The sequence below is a fragment of the Petaurus breviceps genome, unplaced genomic scaffold, assembly GCF_028583685.1.
Source record: "Petaurus breviceps papuanus isolate PSGF00001 unplaced genomic scaffold, PetGlider_PUasm1.0 98, whole genome shotgun sequence".
Lineage (NCBI taxonomy): Eukaryota > Metazoa > Chordata > Mammalia > Diprotodontia > Petauridae > Petaurus > Petaurus breviceps.
Genome location: NW_027187460.1, coordinates 24727350 through 24746606, shown reverse-complemented (window position 1 = coordinate 24746606; position 19257 = coordinate 24727350). Strand labels below are relative to the sequence as shown.

The 19257-nt window shown below is 40.4% G+C and overlaps 1 long non-coding RNA gene across 25 annotated transcripts in view; it reads left to right on the top strand.

Moving 5' to 3' along the window:
• Positions 1 to 19257, top strand: part of LOC138155735 (uncharacterized) — a 175220-nt gene that overhangs the window by 62372 nt on the left and 93591 nt on the right. For 6 of the 25 annotated variants that reach the window (XR_011166953.1, XR_011166957.1, XR_011166954.1 and 3 more), the window contains one exon: positions 9745 to 9830. The exons of 16 other annotated variants lie outside the window; for them this stretch is intronic. This is a non-coding gene — a long non-coding RNA (uncharacterized lncRNA). Of the gene's footprint in view, positions 1 to 9744; positions 9831 to 16332; positions 16416 to 19257 lie in introns of all 25 variants that reach the window. 3 more of the 25 variants (XR_011166958.1, XR_011166959.1, XR_011166964.1) reach the window with 2 other exon arrangements.

The following is a 19257-nucleotide window of genomic DNA, read 5'->3' as shown; positions in this document are numbered from 1 at the left end:
ACCAGAATTTAAGAGAATCCTCTAGGCCGACTTTCTCCTCCCAGTAATTCTTGCTGGGGATTACATTGCAAAATTGAGAGGGAGGGGAAAGAGTGCAGTTTTCCAAGGTCACATATTTGTTCTACACATGTTCATTGAGTGTTGTATTAGATGTTGGGATCCTAGATTTAAGATTGTAAGGGGATTTGCACCCCTACCGCTCTCATGTTTACAGGCAAGAAAACAAAGCTTTCCTTTGACTAGAGGAGTTAACATGACTTGCCTTTGTTCTCCAAGTTGAGGGGTAGGATTTGAACCCAGGTCTGCTCACTTCATGTCTACGTGGTATAACCTGATGCAACAGAAACACAAATAATTGTAATGTCTAGGCTTACCAGATTGCCTGGCTAGCAAAATGCTGTAAAGACTTTGCCAGATGGTCATAAAACAAAAAGTCAGTGTGGACTGAGACTGAGCACCCATTCTTAATTGCTGTTCTCAAAATCTGGATTAAACCACAAAACCAAAGCTGCCGGCCTCTGACAAAGTATAGGATTTAGCCCCAGAAAGGAGCAGGTGCGGACACTCCTTATTTGGATTTGCTCTTAGTATAATACTAATACTACCAGTAATAATAGATGTTGCAGGGGAGAGAGTGGGATATGTCTGGAAGACTTGAGTTAAATTTTTGCCCCAGGTGGATATAAGCTTGACCTAGAGACAGGTACAACAAACCAGTAACTTAACCTTTCTGTGTCTGCCTCATCGGTAATTTGGGGGTGAGCAGAACAGCTCCCTCTTTGGAGTTTTTTGTGAGGGTCAGATGAGATAACATGCAAAGTGCTTTGAGAATCTTACAAAGTGCCATCTATATACATGCTAGCTATTATTAAATATGCATACTCTTCATAAACTACATGGAGTGAAAAGCCTTCAAAATCCAGAGACCTACCTACTAGAAGAAATGAAGAAACCATGTGGGACTAGGATGGGGGGTGGGAGAGCTGTGTTACAAGTTATCCCATCATTGTGCCTTTTTTGCTACCATAGTTTTCCAGGAAAATGGGCCTATAATTCCATACTCTTAATTCAGTTACAAAAAACACAAACCTAGGTCCAAGTAACAAAACTTTGGGAAAAAAAAAGGTAATTTCCTCAATAGTCTGCAAAACATCAAATATGTTAAAAAGAATTGTTAGATAGCAGCTTGGCCTTAGGCAGTTTCTATCTGATCATTCTGTTAAAAAAATGAGAATGAGATAAATGATGATGATAAAGCTAGGACTTGAGAATTGGGATCCTTGGTACAGTTGATCAATTGTATGGAAAACATCTGTTCATTAATTTCTTTACATTCTGGATAGTTTCATACTTCACATAGATCCGTATTTGTTTTATGCATTCATTTATACATGTATATGTAAACATTTCATATATATCCATAGTTGTGAGTATATTTTTGTGTGTGAAATGTGTATATATTACATAAATGTATATGTAACCAGGGCTGGGCCAAGGAAAAGTGAATTTCCCAAAGTCTCCAAAGTGGTCTTGGATTAGCTGTTGTCCAAGGTCCCTTCCAAGTCTAGGTATTGTTGGCTTACTAAGGTTATGCTGACCAATTAATCTGAGTGATGCAGGAAGATGTCTTTAGGAGTATTGGAAGAGTGACTCACTGACATACTATTTACAAATACCCATACAGTATGAAGTACTTGGACAAAGAGTTTCAGAAAGAAAATAGAGCAGTTCCCTCTTGGATGAAAAGAATCCTTATGGAGCACTGGGTAGAGGAAAGTGAACAGATTAGTCACCAGACCAGTCACTAGACTTTTGATTTCTCTACAAAAATCCTCCAGCAAGACCACACCCAGCATCTGGTACAATCAGGTACCGAAGTGACAGAAAAATTTTGCATCTCTCCCTCCTCCCTCCTCCCTTCTTCCTCTGCTTCAAATACTTAGCATTTTTGTGTAAATGAAGCCCTATTTCTATTTCTGCATTTGAAAAAAAAAGTTTAAGTGCTTTTTAGGTGTTATTGTCCCCTTTACAGTGGAGGAAACTGAGGGATTAAATAGTTGCTCATTCAGTTTTCCATTTTCAATTCATTTAAATTCAGCAGCATTTATTAATTGTCTACCTACTGTGTGCCGACCCCTAAGCTAGGCCCTAGGAATGTTAAACCAAAATGAATGAATTTATTGTTGGGTGTGGGGAGAACATAAACATACATCAAGCTACTACAAAATGTTTTCCGAATGAACTGTATTTTGAATGCTGTTTTGTCCTCTTGTATGATTTCACTAATTTAGTGGGGCCACTGCTGGCCAGGAATGAGCATAAGGAAGTCCTGTTGTCTTCTCAACTGCTGATGCATTGTTAGGAAATCTTAGGCAAGTCAAGCTCCCTTATTCAGATTTTCCCATCAGTAAATTGGGATAATGATGCTTACAAACCTGGCTGGAATGACTTGAATATTAATGTTGGTGAAAACCTTTGAGATCCTGAGATAAAAGGCACTATGTAAGTGCTTATTATTATCCTTCTTTTACCCAAGCATTTGCCTGCAGGGTGGCTGGGGTAATGGTTAGATGAAGTGTTGGGGATTTTTTTTTTCAAGTTTTAATTGTTGGTTTGTTGGAAGTGTTTTAAAAAAATTATTTTTTTGGGGGGGGAATATTTTGACAAGTGTATATTAGCAAACTGAATAATGTTCCCATCTGCCATCCCTCTCTGAACTGGGGTGTATTGATGGCTTATTTCTCTGACTCAAGCTTGTTGGGTCATTAGCATTAAATGTGCTGAGCAATGCTACCTCCTTATTTGGTTAAGGTTGCTTTCCTCCATCCTTGCCCAGCTCCTCCCTTTCATCTCTAGGACATGTAGAAACATGATTTATTTTGGTGAAAAAGTGGTTCTGATGATGCAGTGGCTCCTAGTGACCCAGACAGTGAGCAGGGAGATGCTGACCTGCATTCTTGGTCTTTCTTCCTTGTGGTGGCTGCATCTTGCCCATCTCATCCAGAATATTAAGATACCACTTGGACAGAATCTCACGATTAGAAGGGACTTAAAGGGCTTCCCCCAAAATCTGGGTGCTTTTTAAAAACTTTATATACAAGCTATCAGTCAACACGGATTTGTTAAGTAACTACTATAGATTAGGACTGTGTATTAGAAACTGGGAGGTTAAAAAAAATTGTCTGTGCCTTCAGGGAACTCAACCCCAACTAGTCACATTTGTATAGCATTTTAAGGTTTATAAAGCACTTTCTCCACAATAGCCCTGTTAGGTAGAATACAAGCATTATTGCATCTCCAGGTAAGGAAAATGGAAGTGTAAAATTTGCCCAGAGTTTAAAAAAACAAACCAACCATTGCCTTTGCTTTGTACTGAACCTAGGACCTACTGTTTAGTCAGTACTGAATGCATACTAGTAATTCAGACAGCTTGTCGAGCCAGAGGTACTGTGGAAACTCCAATGCTTAGCAGACTTAGTTTTCCAGCATGGAATGTGCTTGCATAGGAAAAGAACAAGACCTTTCCTTATCAAAGACACTATCTTTCCAGGCTGATTTTCCATAACTCCCTCTTGTATTGTAGTTCCTGCCAAACTGGTCTACTTACTGACCTTGCATCTGCCACTTCTATGCCTTCTCTGTCTTCTCCCTTGCATGGAAGCACCCTCCATTCTCTTTCAGCCAGCCCTTGAAATCCCTACATTCTACAGTTTTGGCTTCTTTTTCTCATCACCAAATCACAGTGTTTGAGAGGTTCAATAAATGCTTGTCAAGGGGCAGCTAGATGTCACAGTGAATAGAGCACTGGCCCTTGAGTCAGGAGGACCTGAGTTCAAATCTGGCCTAAGACATTTAAGAATTACTAGCCATGTGACTTTGGGCAAGTCACTTAACCCCATTTACCCTGCCCCCCCAATAAATAAATAATATCATGGCTTAATGGTCTACATCAAATAAATGAATAAACAAACAAATGCTTGTCAAACTGCATTACAATATGTAGGCTAGTTCTTACAATGTGGATAGTTATGGATAAACTTCTAGCCAAGAGAGCTTCCAGAATGGAGGCACACTGCCTGACTCAAGCTACCCTTATTCTATCAGAAACCCCAAATCACACTGGATAATGATGAAGAAATCCAATGAGAAACTACAGTAGCTACAGAACAATATAGTCAGTCATAGGCAAAGAAACTGCTTAGGCAAATGAACCTGTAGCTCTCCAACATGGTCAGAATAGGGTCAGAGACACCAAGAGTGTAGCCCTCCCTAGAGAAAACCCTACATTGCTTGTAACCCCACAGCTGGATCTCTGGAAGCAGCAGCAACCAGTATAGGGATGGTAGCAGTGAGTGTGAGCACCAGACTGGGACATTCCAGGGTCCCTAGCATCCTGTCTTGAGGTGCAGTAGGCTGTGCCTGATATACAGCATTTGGAGCTTCAAAGCTCCACAGGGAGCTAGTCTTGGGTGGAGGAGGTCAGTGCAGGAACCGTCATGACCTAGGGTGAGAATAAGTAAGCTGAACAGGCCACTTGGAAGCATAGTAAGGAAAGTAGCCTGGACTGGGCAGAGAGCCCCAATTCTGAAACTAAAGCTGGAGAGATGAGTAAAACAAAGACGACATCATCCAGTAGGAAAAAAAAAATATAGCATATCTAGGGTTTCCTAAAACAAATTCCGTAACAGCTGGAAAAAGGGGGGAAATTTTTTTTCCCCACAAAGTCTACAATAATACCTACAAAAAAATGAAGAGATGCAAAAATAAAATAAAAACATTGTAGGAAAGAAGCAGAGGGAGGATGACTAGTTTTGAAGAGAAAGTGGAAAATGTTAACCAAGTAATAGATTTCTATAAAGATTAGAATCAGCTGAACATAAATCCGTGACTCCATGAGATGTTGAGAACTATGAGAACAAAACCAAAAGACTGAAAAATGTTACATAATCTCATAAACAACTGACTTGGAAAACGGGTCCAGAAGAGTTAATTTAAGAATCATCGGACTTCCTGAAAACCAGGATTAAAACAAACAAAAAGACATAGAAGCTATATTTCAAGAAATCATAAATGAAAAATTTCCAGAGGTTTTAGAACCAGCTAGGCAGTGGATAGAGCACTGGGCTTAGAATCAGGAAGGCTAACGTTCATGAGTTCAAATCTGGCCTTAGACACCAGCTGTGTGACCTTGGGCAAGTCACTTAATCTTGTTTGCCTCAGTTTCCTCATCTGTAAAATAAGCTGGAAAAGAAAATGGCAAACCAGTCTTGAATCTTTGCCAAGAAAACCCCAAAATGGGTCATAAAGAGTTGGACACAACTGAACAACAACAAATTAGAACCTGAGGGAGGAAAGACACAAAGAATCTGGCATGGTATGAACTGATGCAGAGTGAAGTAAAGAGAACCAGGGTAACAGCATATATGAAGATAACGTTGTAAAGAAAAACAAACTTTGAAGTCTTTGAAAGTCTTGGGAACACCAATCAATTCAAGGATCAGCCATGTCTCTAGAGAACCTATCATGAAACATTACCTGCTTCTTGACTCAAGGTGCAGAAAGGGGCACACATTTTTGGATATGGTCACTCAAGCTTGATAAGCAAACCACCTTTGTATGGGTCTTTCACTTTCTGTATTTATTAATTGATCAGATTTTTGCTAATCACCAGCAGTGGGGAAGGAAGGCCCTGTCCTGTGCTCAGAGGCCCTAAAGTCAAGGAATTCACAGTTTAATAGAGGCAAGAGCCTTCGGTCCGGTAAGCTCAGGAATGCCCTATTGTCGCTAGCCAGTTAAGTGTTAGTTGGTTGAATGTTATGTATGGAAAAGTGAGATCCCATATTGTTAAGAGTATTTGAATAATCTCTGATGGGCAGCTGTCTGGGATGAAATAACAAAGGACTTCCCCATAGCTTCCTTGTTCAAGTGCTGATCATATGTTGTTGGAAACTGAGTTCCAAGAGGTCCGAAGCCAGACTTGTCTGGGGCATGAAATGACTGGGGCCTTGTTGCCATTGGAATGGTAAATCATACCCTGGGGCACATGCATCTCTGTGAAGGTGGAATCTTGACTGCTTAAGAATGCTTCTGTCTCCTGGTTTCTCATGCAGATGTTGAAAAGGAAGGGACTCTGGATGAATGGAGAGAGGAGGAGGGAGAGGCTGAGAGGCTGATGGGGTTTCTTTCTCTGTTCTAAAGCTTGGTGCTAAGTGCTTGGAATGCCAACTTTTGACTGGGAGCAACTTCCTTTACCTTGATCAGGCATTTTTGATAAGGGAGGCACCCTTTTTTAATGTAAATGTGCTAAGAACCATACTTTGACCCTTGCTGTGAATTTTGTGCTCATAAAGTATGTTAGACTGGGAAGTTGGCATTTGTGTAAGTCAGAGCGATAAGAGCTGGAAACAGCCTTTTGGCTAAGTCTTTCATTTTATAAAGGAGAAAGAAAATGTCTTAGAAGCAGCTAAAGGTAGTGCAGTGGATAGAATGCCGAACTTGAAATCAGGAAGACTTCAGTTCAGATCTGCCCTTAGACACTTTAGCTTTGTGACTCTGGGCAAGTCACTTAACCAACTCAGTTTCCTCATCTGTAAAATGGGGATAGTAATATCACCCCTCAGGGTTGTTGTGAGGATCAAATGAGATAATATTTGTAAATCACTTTGTAAACGTTAAAATATTATCTAAATGCTAGTTATATGATCATAGATCAAGATGTAGATGAGAGGTCTATGAGCTCTTCATTTTACATTTGAGGAAACTGGGGCCTCTGGGGTGTGTGGCTTGCCTGTGGCATTATAGCCCAGAGTTGGGATCAAATGAGAGCACCTTGTAAATCTCTTTAAAAGTTTTTTGATTATAAAGCTACTGGTATTGATATTATCACTTTTTCTAGTTATAAATGATGCCAAGAATTGTTTTACTATTTCATTTTTTTTCTTTTTAAAGTTTAGACCACTTGGAAAAATATCTGTTCTTTGACATCTCCTTTCCCAACTGATAGATGGATAGGGTACTGGTCTTGTTGTAATACATTTGAGTCACCAGTAATTTCTTACATATGTATTTGACATTCAAGATAGGGAGATCTGTGATTTTACTGGCATAGGAAACTCGGGGGTGAAGAAAGTCTACTCATTTGGGTCAGCATTTTCTCCATAACTTACAGTTTCCCCAGAGCACTAATAGGTTTAGTGACTGGCCAAGGGTCATCTGTCCAGTATGAGATTTGAATCCAGGTTTTCCCAGTTTGGGGGACAGCTCTCTAACCACTATGCCAAATTGCCCCTCAAATAACTTTCTACACATTAAATTATTTTTTATTCTCAGCAACCCTTTAAAGAGGCAGAGGCAGACTGGTCAGTCTGGGAAGACTTAGTTTTTCTTAGATAAAGCTGAGGTACAGAGAAGGGTAGTAAATCACTGGGGCTGGGAGAAGTCATCACACGGTTAATACAGGCAGAGTGGATACTAGAACCCCAATCTTTTGATCATTCTGTGCTTTCCCCTCCTTCATGGAATTAAGCAAGATCAGTTTCCCCATTTGCAAAATGATAATATGTGTATTATTTATCTCACGGTGTTATTTGTGAGACAAGCGTTTTGCAAATCATACAAAAGGAAGCTGTTATTTATTATCTCTACCCATTGGATAGAGTTCTCAAACTTATGAGCCCAAACCCCATGGCTGAAACAGGCATCAGAAGGGACTCAGTCAACTGATATGTAAACTGCTTATCTCTAAGTATTATCATGAATTATTAAATAATAAAACATCACTATTATGCTTTATTGTTGAATAACAAAATGGTGATGATCAGGTATTCATTGTTAAAGCCTTATTGCTTAATGTGAAACCATGTGGTTGACTAACAGAGATCAAAGTCAGAAAAGGTGTTTGCCTTAGTCTACTGATTAGGAAATAGAAGAGAAAAATGTGTTTTCTTTAGACTGTGACTTGAAGACTGGATAATTTTTTTTTTCCCTTTTAAAGAGTGGTTTTATTATGGGATACAAAGTTGAAGAATATTTTTCTTCTTAAAACACAGTTTTTATTATGGGATACTGGGGTATATTGTGGTTATACCTTTAGTCAGTTAATCTTTGTTTGCCTCAGTTTCCTCATGTATAAAATGGGGATAATAATAATAATAGCACCTACCTGCCAGGGTTGTTTTGAGGATTAAATGAGATGATAATTGTAAAGCATTTAGCATATTGCCTGGTACCTAGTAGGTTTCATATAAATAATGTTAGCTATCATCATTATTGTTATTATAATAATATTTATTATTTTCTTTAGCTGTAAAATGAGGGAGCTAGATTAAATGGCCTTTATAGTCCCAGTTTAAGACCCTATGAATTATATAAATTTAAGACATTCCTAATAACAACCCTATGAGGGAGGGATGGATTGCAAATCTGCTCATGCCCATTGTTCACTGGAGGCTGCAGCCTCCTGGAGGTGTTGATTAGTTGAGGGTCTTACTTATAGCTAGCAAGGAGGTGGAACTGAAATGGGACTCCACATATTTCTGATTTCTAACTCCACATCCTGTGTGTTTTCCACTACCTCAGGAAAGCAAGCCACTAGAGTCAGGAGAGTCAGTAAACATTTACAGTGCTCCTGCTAGGTTCTAGGCGTTGTGCTAACATGGGTCATACAAAGAAAAGTGGAAGACAAGTCCCTGCCTTTAAGGAGCTCACAGTCTAATTTGGGGGGGGAGGGGACGGACACATAAAAGAAGTATTGAATACTATAACCTCTGTGAGGAAAGAAAGGCCTCTGTCTTACTTAGTTTCTGACTGCAAGCCCCATTCCTCATCATAAATTGTAGGCAGATTAGATCTGGCTAGAAAAACCAGGTTTCCCAGTTGTACAGACATATGCAAACCTGGATATATTTGGCTCTTTCTTGCTTGTCTCGCTTTCTGCTTGTTTTCCCACTTTCTCTCCTTAAGGTGGGGTAGGAGAAGGTCTGGGAAAGGAGCCATTGCTTAGATTTACAATATAATATAGTGCATATTATATACACTATAATTACAATATGATTAATATACAGGTCAGACAAGGTAAACCTTAAAGCACTAAGGAAATGCTGTTATTAATATAAAATAATACTTATATATTTGTTTATGTTATAAAATCAGAAGGATTTGAGTAAGTCTATTTTGCCATTTCAACAGATATTTAATTAACATCTATTCTGCTGGAATATTAACTCATCTTCATTAATTTTGAACTTTACAAAACACTTTGCTCTTAACCATGTGAAGCATAAATATTGTATTTATATAAGTATTGTTCCCATTTTACAGATGAGGGACACCAAAGTTCGGAGAGGTTAGCTTAAAGAAATGGAGAAGCTTCAGAATCTAGACTCAACCCTAGGTCTTCTGACTTCAAAGTCAGCTCTCAGCATAGATAGTTACTTCTCTGTGCTAGGCATGGGGGATGGTTCTTTCCCTCCTCCCCTGGTGATTTTATGGATGGAGAGAACTCTCCTTGAGGAAACTCCCACTCTCAGTGCATCTGAGGGACTGCTTTGCAGTTTATAGTCAGAAAGAGTTTCCCAAAGGACCCAAATGGGATTTCTTTATACAGGATTACATAACCAGTGTGTTTCTGAGGCTGGATCTGAACCCAGATCTCTGATTCCAAGACTTTCTAAGTCACTCCATTACTGCAAGCTGCCTCTCACTTGGATAGATAAAAGGATTAAATGAACTTTCCTCTTCTACCAGGTTTCACCTAGAAACATTGGACAGCATCATATAAAAAGTGTGAGCAAGCCCTTTGATTGTTGACTGACTATGCTGTCCTTAAGAGGGTAAGCATCTCATTCTGATAGTATGTGTGGCATTTTCCTGGAAGGGAAACAGCAGAACTAATCCAAATTACTGGGAAGTGATTAACCCTCTTCTAGCAGTGTAACTGTCTGGTGCAGGGGTGGGGGACCTTCCTGGAGGCCATCTGTGACCTTCTAGGTCCTTGGAGTGCCTTTTCACTGAGGCCTAGTTTTACACAACAAATTCTTTTATTGAGGGGTTTTGTTCTGTGCGGTTTATATTCAAAGAGGACCTAGAGGGCCATGTGTGGCCTGAGGCCTCAGGTATTCCACCACGGGGGATAGAGTTTGCTAAGGTTCACCTCCTAGGCTGAAGCTGTTTTACCCTTTACAAATTACTTTCACATAGATGATCTCATTGGATACTCAAGCTAATAACTGCTCTCATTTGGAGATCCCTCAGTCTGAAGTTGGAGAATTCAAGTTCAAGTCACTATTTATTGACTGGGTGACCTTTGGGTAAATAACTCCATGCCTTGACTGAAAAAATGGGAGGGTTGGATTCGGGGTGTCACAAGATCTACTTTGGAATCCCGCCTCCAGGCTCCTACGTAGTACAAAAAGGTACAAAATTGTTATTTTAGGTATAACTACAGCCTAGTAGGGCTGTCTTATTGGGGGGGTTTCATGGTGCTTGGGACAGGAGCTACTGTCTGAGAGGATGTGGGTAGTGCAAAGAGCCTTGGATTTAGAGCCTGGAGGGTTCCAGTAAGTCCTGTCTCTGTTCGAATACTTCCTTGCCTGGAATGCTCTTTTCTTTCTCTTCTTGCCAGTCCCCTGGTTAACTCTACTGGCATCTTTAAGAGGTAACTTAAGGGGGCGGCTAGGTGTCGCAGTGAATAGAGCACAGGCCCTGGAGTCAGGAGGACCCGAGTTCAAATGCAGCCTCAGACACTTGACACACTTACTAGCCATGTGACTTTGAGCAAGTCACTTAACCCCAATTGCCCTCCAAAAAGAAAAAAAATAAGAGGTAACTGAAGAGGTTACCCACTAAGAGGGTTAGGGTTGCTCTGGAGACCCCAAAATGCCAACACGCTGGTTCCTGCCAAATGAATTCAACTCGTCTTCTCAGCCAAAGAAAAGTAAAATTTATTAAAAGTTCACTTGCATTAGACACAGAGGTATGCCACTCTCACTATTCTATGGCATTCTATGGCTCTCTCACACAGATGGGGTCTTCTATATATAAGGTTGTGGGAGAAATCTAGAGATGGTCTAGAGGAGGAGTTTGGGGAGGGTCTTCAAGAGGAGTTAATGAGGTCAATGAGTGATTAAGGGTGGGAAGCAGCTGGAGGCTTCAGACAATAGTGGGCTAAGGCCAGTTCAAGGGTGGATCAATATTTTGTTAGGTGGGAAGTCTAGTAACAAGAGGGTGGGAAGTCTAGTAACAGACTTGCCTCATCAAATGGGATGATTTAATCCAGAGTCCAAGGGAGGTTCCCAGAGCCTGTACCTCAAGGACTCAAGGAGAGCTCAGAGGGGGCTCCCAGAGCCCATACCTCATCAGTAAATTCCGTAGTTCCCCTCCAAAATACTTTTGTATTTTTAAAAATGTTTTGTCCTTGCCTATGCACATGTTTACCTACAATAAAATCCTTACATTCTCTGAAGGTAGTGACTGCTTTCATATTTGTCTTGTATTCCCAGTATTAGAGCCTTTTCTGACACGTAGTGGGTGCTTAGTATTGTTGAACTGGATTTCCACTTTCTATGTTGGTGACCTTGGACAAGTCACTTCCATTCTTTGGTCCTTATTTACCTTATTTTTAAAATGAATGGACTTGACTACATCATCACCAAAGTCCCTTCTAATTCTCAATCTCTTCAGTGACCCTGAAGAGCTACAAGTGTTTTATTTGCAATAACCTTATGATTAGGGCAGGTGCTTAACATCTGTATTTTATAGATGAGGAAACTTGAGGGATGGGGAGGTATGAACAGTCTGGATTAAGGTCTCATGTTAGGTGGTAAAATCAGGACTCCAAACTAGGACATAGTAATAGGATTCATGATTGAAAGAGACCTTAGAGATGGTTTAGCTTTCCCCCCTCATTTTACAGAGAAGGAAACTGAAACCCAAGTTGGTTAGGTCACTAATGCAAAGTCACACAGGTAGATGAAAGAGCTGGGGTCCTAAATGAAGTCCTCTGGCCCCAGTTCTAATGCCATACTGCCTCTTTTAGGGGATACTGAGTCTGGACCTCATTATAACATATCTCAGGCCAGTATTGTAGTAGAAAGAACTTTGTAGTTATAATATCTGAATTTAAATCCTGTCTCTGACACTGACTGGATGAACTTGGACAAGTCAGTTAAACTCCTTGGGCCTCAGTTTCCTCATCTGCAAAATGGGGGATGTAGAACCAGATGGCTTCTGAGAGCCTGTCTAACCCCAGATTTGTGATCCTGGGATCAGTGTTAGAGGAAATGACTTAGCTATGGTACATAACAATAACCTGTAACTATGTGTTCTTTGGAGCCAAGGAGAAGGCAGGTAAGAAGTTATCAGAGTTGTCCTTCCATACCAGCTTTATAAAATGTTTTTGATGTATCAGGAGACCTTAAATGATTAGTAACCAGAGACAGAAATTTATGGATTGAAATGGCTCACACAAATGGGAATTATCTGGGCTTCTCTTTGCTGTGCCAAAGTAATGACCAGTCTGATTGGTTGTTTGTTTCTCCTTTTAGTTTTATTATGCCAGGGAGGTATATTTTCCTTGTTATATGTGCAGTAGAGGGTCTGAGAACCCCTCACCTAGTGACTATCTAGAGCCTGTGGTGGGAGGAATCCTGCTTGTCAACTCAATAATATAATATGATAAAATATAGGTAATATAAAATGTCTCGTAACATGTAATGATACATAAACACAATATAATGTAACATCTGTCATCAAGTGTTTGTAATTTCCAAGCTACTTGGGATGAAAAGCTTTCAAATATAGAGGTCTGAAAGAGGAAATTAAAATCACGGTGGAACAGGATGAGGTCCATATCATCCCATCATCCTGTTTGCTGCTCTGGTCATCCTGAAAAGGTACTCTCAAAGAGCCTCCAGAAGATAAGCTTGCATTCTAATCATTTTAATCAGTTACAAAAAGCAGCTCTTTCATTCACCTACGAAGTAGTCCTGAGAAACATTAGATAAAGAACAGTAGCGGAGTAAAGACTTGTTCTAGGACTGCTTTTGGAATTTCTTGGGGAAAATATAAGAAGAATCAAATGAGTAATATTGATAGAATAAAAATATGAGAGGAATGAGATATAACAGCAACAACAAAAACTGACCTTTATCAACCTCTCAGCTGCCCTGTGAAGGAGAAAGTGTAGCTATTATCATCCTGACTTTGGAGATGAATAAAGACTCAATAGAGTTTAGAGATTTTGATTAGTTCAATTTTGCAGCTAATGTGTGGGATTCCAAATCCAATATTTTTCCTCCCTAGCTGTCACCCATAATTAGCATTTATTAAGAGCCTGCCATGTACCAGGTTTTGGGGATACAAAGAAAAGGGGTGGGAGCAGATAGTCTCTGATCTCAGGGACCTCCCAGTCTCATGATGCAGTGTAGGGAATGTTGGACTCAGATGACCTGGGATTAGAATTCCACCTCTGATATTTACAAGTTATATGACCATGGGCAAGAAGTGAGTAGTTCAATAAGATTAGAACTCAGAGTATGTGCAGAGAGAGGAGTAATGTGTAAGAAGCCTCGAAAGCTAGGAAGGGGCACAGATGTGAAGAACTTTAAATGCCAGCCAAGGAGCTGGTGACCAAGAGCTGGCATAGTTTACTGAGTGAGGGTTGCAGGGGATGAGGGCGCTAACATGATGAGACCTGTGCTTTTTGGAAGCTGTGAAACAAATAGGTAGAGATATTCTAAAGGCAGAGATACCAAAGGGAAGCTGCTGTAATAGTCTAGATGAGAGGGTGATGAGGGGCTAAGGTGGTGAGCTTGTATGAGTGGAGAGGAGATATATGGGGAAGATTCTGTGGATGAGATGGAGTGGATTGTATATGTAGAGTAAGGGCAGCTGGCACAGTGTCTGGAGTCAGAAAGACCTGAGTTCAAGTCCAACCTCAAATACTAGCTGTGTAACCCTGGAAAAGTCACCTAATCTCTTTGCCTCAGTTTCCTCATCTGTAAAATGAGCTAGAGAAGGAAATGGCAAAGCATTCAAGTGTCTCTGTCAAGAAAATCCCCAAAAGGGGGTCATGAAGAGTCAGACACAACTGAAATGAGCAAATAGTAACAACAACATGTAGGGTGAATGAGAGTGAGGCGTCCAAGATGACAACTAAATTGTGAAAATGGCAGAATGGTGGTAGCCTTATGATGAGGTAATTAGGTAGAGTGCTGGGCAAGATCTCAGTTCAAATCCAACTTGAGACACGTACTAGCTGTGTGACCCTGGGTAAGTCACTTAATTTCCTATTTCCTTATTCCATTTCTTTAACCGTAAAATTGGGATAATAACAGCATCTGCCTTGCAGGTTGTTGTGAGAAAATATTTGTAAAGCTAATTAATACTTATTCCTTCCCCTTGACAAATGATAGGGATATCCAGAAGAGGTTTGAGTTTGGGAAGAGAGCTAGGTTCTGTTTTGCATATATAGAGCCTTTGAAGTATTCTTCAGGCAATTAGTGATGCAGGTACTTGAGAGACACTAGGGCTGGAAGTCATTTTCATCGAGGTAATTGAATCCATGGGTGATGAGAAAGGGCATTGAACTGAGTACTGGTTCCTCTCGTGCTGTTTATTAGCTGTATGACCATGGGCAAACTACCCTGGACCTCAGTTTCCTCATCTGTAAAATGAGATAGTTGAATTAGTGATTTCTGAGGTCCCTTCCTGGCTCTTAAGAGTCTAATTCTTTAACTCAGTATCAAGTAGTCTCTGGTTTGGGGTCACATTTTTCCCAAACTAAGGCAGATGCATGGGTCACTGTCGCCCCAAAAAATCACAGCTTGGTGACCAGCCTTCTAGTCCAAAATCTTTATAGGAGAAAGAACGTGGACCAGACTCTTGAAGTATGAGAAGGTCCCCTTGAAAGGAATACCTTCAGGGATGAGGTAGTATCCATCAGAGTTGTTGTGACCATACCATTGGTATACTGTTGGTGGGGTTTTCTTGGCAGAGATACTGGGGTGATTTGCCATTTCTTTCTCCAGTGCATTAAGGCAGACAGATTGATTAAGTGACATGCTAGCAAGGGTCTGAGGACATATTTAAACTCAGGTCTTCCTGATTCCAGGCCCAGCACTCTGTTTACTGAGCCATCTAACTGCCTCTCAAGTATTATGCCATCAAAGCATGATGCACTTTTATTTCTCACTTTATGAAGGGATTTCATAATTTAAAGGATAATTCTGCCCCTTAGGTGGGAGGAGTCTGGAGCTAGAAATTTATATGAACTATAGCTTTCTAGAAAGAATTGTTTTGTTTATTTTTTTTTTTGGAGAGCAATTGGGGTTAAGGGACCTGTCCAAGGTCACACGGCTAGTTTTTGTGTTAAGTGTCTGGGGTCAGATTTGAACTCAGGTCTTCCTGACTCCAGGGCTGGTGCTCTATTCACTGTGCCACCTAGCTCCCCCAAGGAAGAATTCTTGTAGTTACCCATCTCTCTACTTACTTTAAAAGCTGTACTCCTTCCCCAGAGAATTCATATGAAGAAGTGACAGTTTCATGTGAAAAGGCTGACAAAAAAACCATTTTCTGTTCCTTTGCCAATCTCTTGATTGACTCCTTACCAAGCACCCTCAATTTTTACCTTTCCTCTGTCTGTGTCAAGATGTTTTTGATGTGACTAGAGTTAGCCTGCCTCGGTTAGAGAGCCCTGGGTTAGCTTGTCCTGAAAGGACAATGGGGAATAATGATTGATTATGAGTGCCTGTGGTATCTGAGGTGTGGTACAAAACATTAGAAAAATGCTTTGACCCTGCCCTCAGGCTGTTTCTATCCAGAGGCTTTTCCCAGTAAAGCAAATCTGTGCCGAATTCATGTGTCTTCCTGTACATGTTAGCTGAGTTTTGTGCCAAGGACAGGTAGATTCCCATGGGACATAGTTTGTTTAGTTTTAGTTTTAGCAAACAGTTCAGTTTACTCAGAATGCATAAACTGTCTGTACTCTTCTCCTATCCCCCAGGTAGAAAGAAAGAAAAAAACAAAAACCACAGACACACATGCATATTCCTAACTTTTCGTAACTGATTTGAGAATTCACTTATTAAATGCCTGCTATGAGCATAGGCTACCCCTGAAATTTTTCTCAAGAACCCTTAGGTGACTGGGAAGTTGTTTTGGGGTGCTGGGGGGCAATTTGAGCTCCAGAATATCCTACAGTCTGAGAATATTCAGATATATAGCCCCATTGACAAGCTCCGTGTTTATGTTCTGAGAACCAGCCCAGCCAAATTCTTAAGAGTTTCATTACTGGAAGCTTGGCCACCAAGTGATTTTTCTTTTCTTTTTGGGCAGGGTGGAAGACCTAAGGAGGTCTGAGGCCAGAGGGTTTGCCGTCTTGGGTAGGCTCTTTCTTAAGGACACTGGGATTACTTGTAGTAAGTATCCGTATGTAGAACATTGGCAATAGTTTAAAGATGGCATGATCTCTTTGTTTTTTTTTTTTCATAGAATAGTAATTTGGGATAGATATGGGAAAAAAAACAGCACAATGTGGTGGTTGTTTTTTTTAGGTTGCACAAAGAACAAATTCAAATTAGAGAAAAAACAGACAAATATTTTATTAAATTCTTCCCATTTCCAAAGTACAAGGATACAAATGTTAAACACATACACACACACAAGACACATTGGCTTATCATCCTGTGAGAAGTTTACATTTTACTTGGGGCCAGAGTTGGTTGTTCCATAAGAAGCTTATATTTTGCTTGGGGTGGGGGTGTGTCGTTGATAGGATATTGGAAAGTCCAGACAAAGCACTTGTGAGAATTTGAATAGTCAGGGTAGGGGTTAAGTTGACCTGAGTTAGAAAGGGAAGGTGATGGAGGAGGAGGTAGGTTAATGTTTCCATATTGTGTGGGGGGATGGGATTTGTACTGTACCTTATCATCTCAACCTGGATGGAATTAGAGATTGAAGGGACCTAAGAGGTCATCTCTACCCACTCCCATTTTACAGATAAGGAAACTGACACCTCCCCTTGTCCTCTCCCTCAACTTGGCCCAAGGTGACACAGCTTGTAGCAGAAACAGGACTTAAACTCATGTCTTAAAATCATAGAATGTTAAAGCCAGAAAGAATTCTTGAGAGTTCTTGGTCTGGCTCATGAATTTTATAATAGAGAGAGGCCAAGGGAGATGATTTGACTAGCTTAAGAATCATGAGCTAAAGTCACTGAGCAATTATTAGTTGATCGAGATGTTTCAAATACATGTCTTTGGACCGGTCCTCTTCCCAGCCATACTATATTGGCTTTACTTCACCACATTATATATGTAACAGCCCTTAAGAGAAACTTGGTGGGCAATAGGAGAATTATCTCTTCCGGCAATATATCAGGCTGCTTCAGTTTGGCCTTGTTTCCTGAGCAGGAAGCCTTTGTCCCCAGTTTTCATCTAGAGCAGAGGTTCTAACCTTTCTGGTGAAACCTATGAACCCCTTCTCAGAATAACATTTTAAAATTAATACAAGAAAATGCATAGGATTCACAGAAAACAGTCATGTTGAAATATGGTATCAAAAGTTGTGTTTGGTTTTGTTAAGTTCATGGACTCCAGATTAGGAACTCCTGATCTAAAGTGAAAAGAATCATTTATTCCCCCTTCCTCCCCATTTTCTCCTTGTCTTACATGCCTTCCCACTTTAACTTAGAGGCTTTCTTCCAGAGAGAAGGGAAGTTCTGTGCTCCCACGTGGGCATTTTCATTCCCTTATTCTAAGAGTTCATGTTGAGAGTCACAGGAAGGCTTGATTCCTTTTCTGGGTGAGTAAACTCTCAAGGCACTGGGGAGTTCATTAAGTGTTTCCTTTGCACAATGTGGGCACTTGGTAAATATGAAATGATTAAAAAATAACCCTCACCCCACCCCCAAACAACAGCAGCAAGTCCCTCTGTGTGTGTTGTCACACTTGGCTTGAATCAAACACTGGAATGCCACCACGTTCCCACGGGGCTCTGATGGCTTAACTTCCGAAAACCCAGAGCAGATAGTGCAGTACTGTTCCATAGAATTGCAGCAAAATGTTTATTTGGAATGTTGAGCTAATTATTGTTCTTATTGCACTCCCTTTATTCTCCTCCACTGCATGAAGTCATATTGGAGAGGCTTTGTGGAGTAATTGAAAGAGAACCAGCTTGGGGGGGACAGGGATGGGGACTTTGAGTCAGAAGACTTTGGGTTTGTTCTAGGATCCAGAATGTAGTTACTTATTAGCCTAGGGATTAGGCTCCTTGAGGATAGGGGCCCAATCTTAAGTAACTTTTATAGCTTTCTCATTGCTGAATACTGTTCTGCACATAGTAGGTTTCTTAATATGTTTCAAGAATGAAATTGCTTGACCTCCTCTCACACAAAAAATACCTGTCCTGCTGCCTTATGGGGTTGTTGGAGGAATTTGGGTGAAATAGCAACAGTGAATATTTACTAAGGGCTTATTAATGTGGGCAATTCCCTTGTCTCTGCTTTTAATTCTCTTTTCAAAAGATCTGTCTTATGATCATAGATTAGCACTGGAAGGGATCTTAGAGGTCAGTCCAAACCCCTCATTTTACAGTTGGGGAAATGGAGATACAGAAAGGTATCTTACCCAGAGTTTTACAGCTAATTATCTGTCTGAGGTGGTATTTTCTTGACTTCAAGTCCACTGCTTATGACACCATGCTGCCTTTTCTATTATGCACTTTTATTCATTCAAAAACATTTAAGCACCTACTGTATGTGCACTATCCTAGGCTTCTGAACAAGGTTTAGATAAGACATCCTCCTGAATCTAAGAGGAGCTTACTTTCTCAGCAGGATATGATATCGTACCAACACCGGTAGCTATAATAATGAATTCATTAGGGTTACAAAATAAAATGCTACTTGAGGTCTGAGGAAGGGAAGGGGGAGATCAAAGAAGGTTTCCTGTATGCATCTAAAACCCTATATAAATGTAAGTTGTTATTAATGGTTTCATTGGAGATGTTTGGAGGAGGGGTTGAAGTGGGGATGGAAATAACAGATTAGGCTCTCTCAGGATCTTTTACTGGAATTTTGAAATGCCTTCTTATCATCTAAGGGCCATGTGGGTAACTGGAAAGGGCCAGCTGTTCAGCCTTCTCTGACTTGGTTTGTTTTCAACATCAAACAAATCCTACCCCCCAACATACACTTTATCTTACCCTGAACCCTCCACCCCTTTCCCTTTGCACTCTCTCCATGTAACTAGCTATCATCTC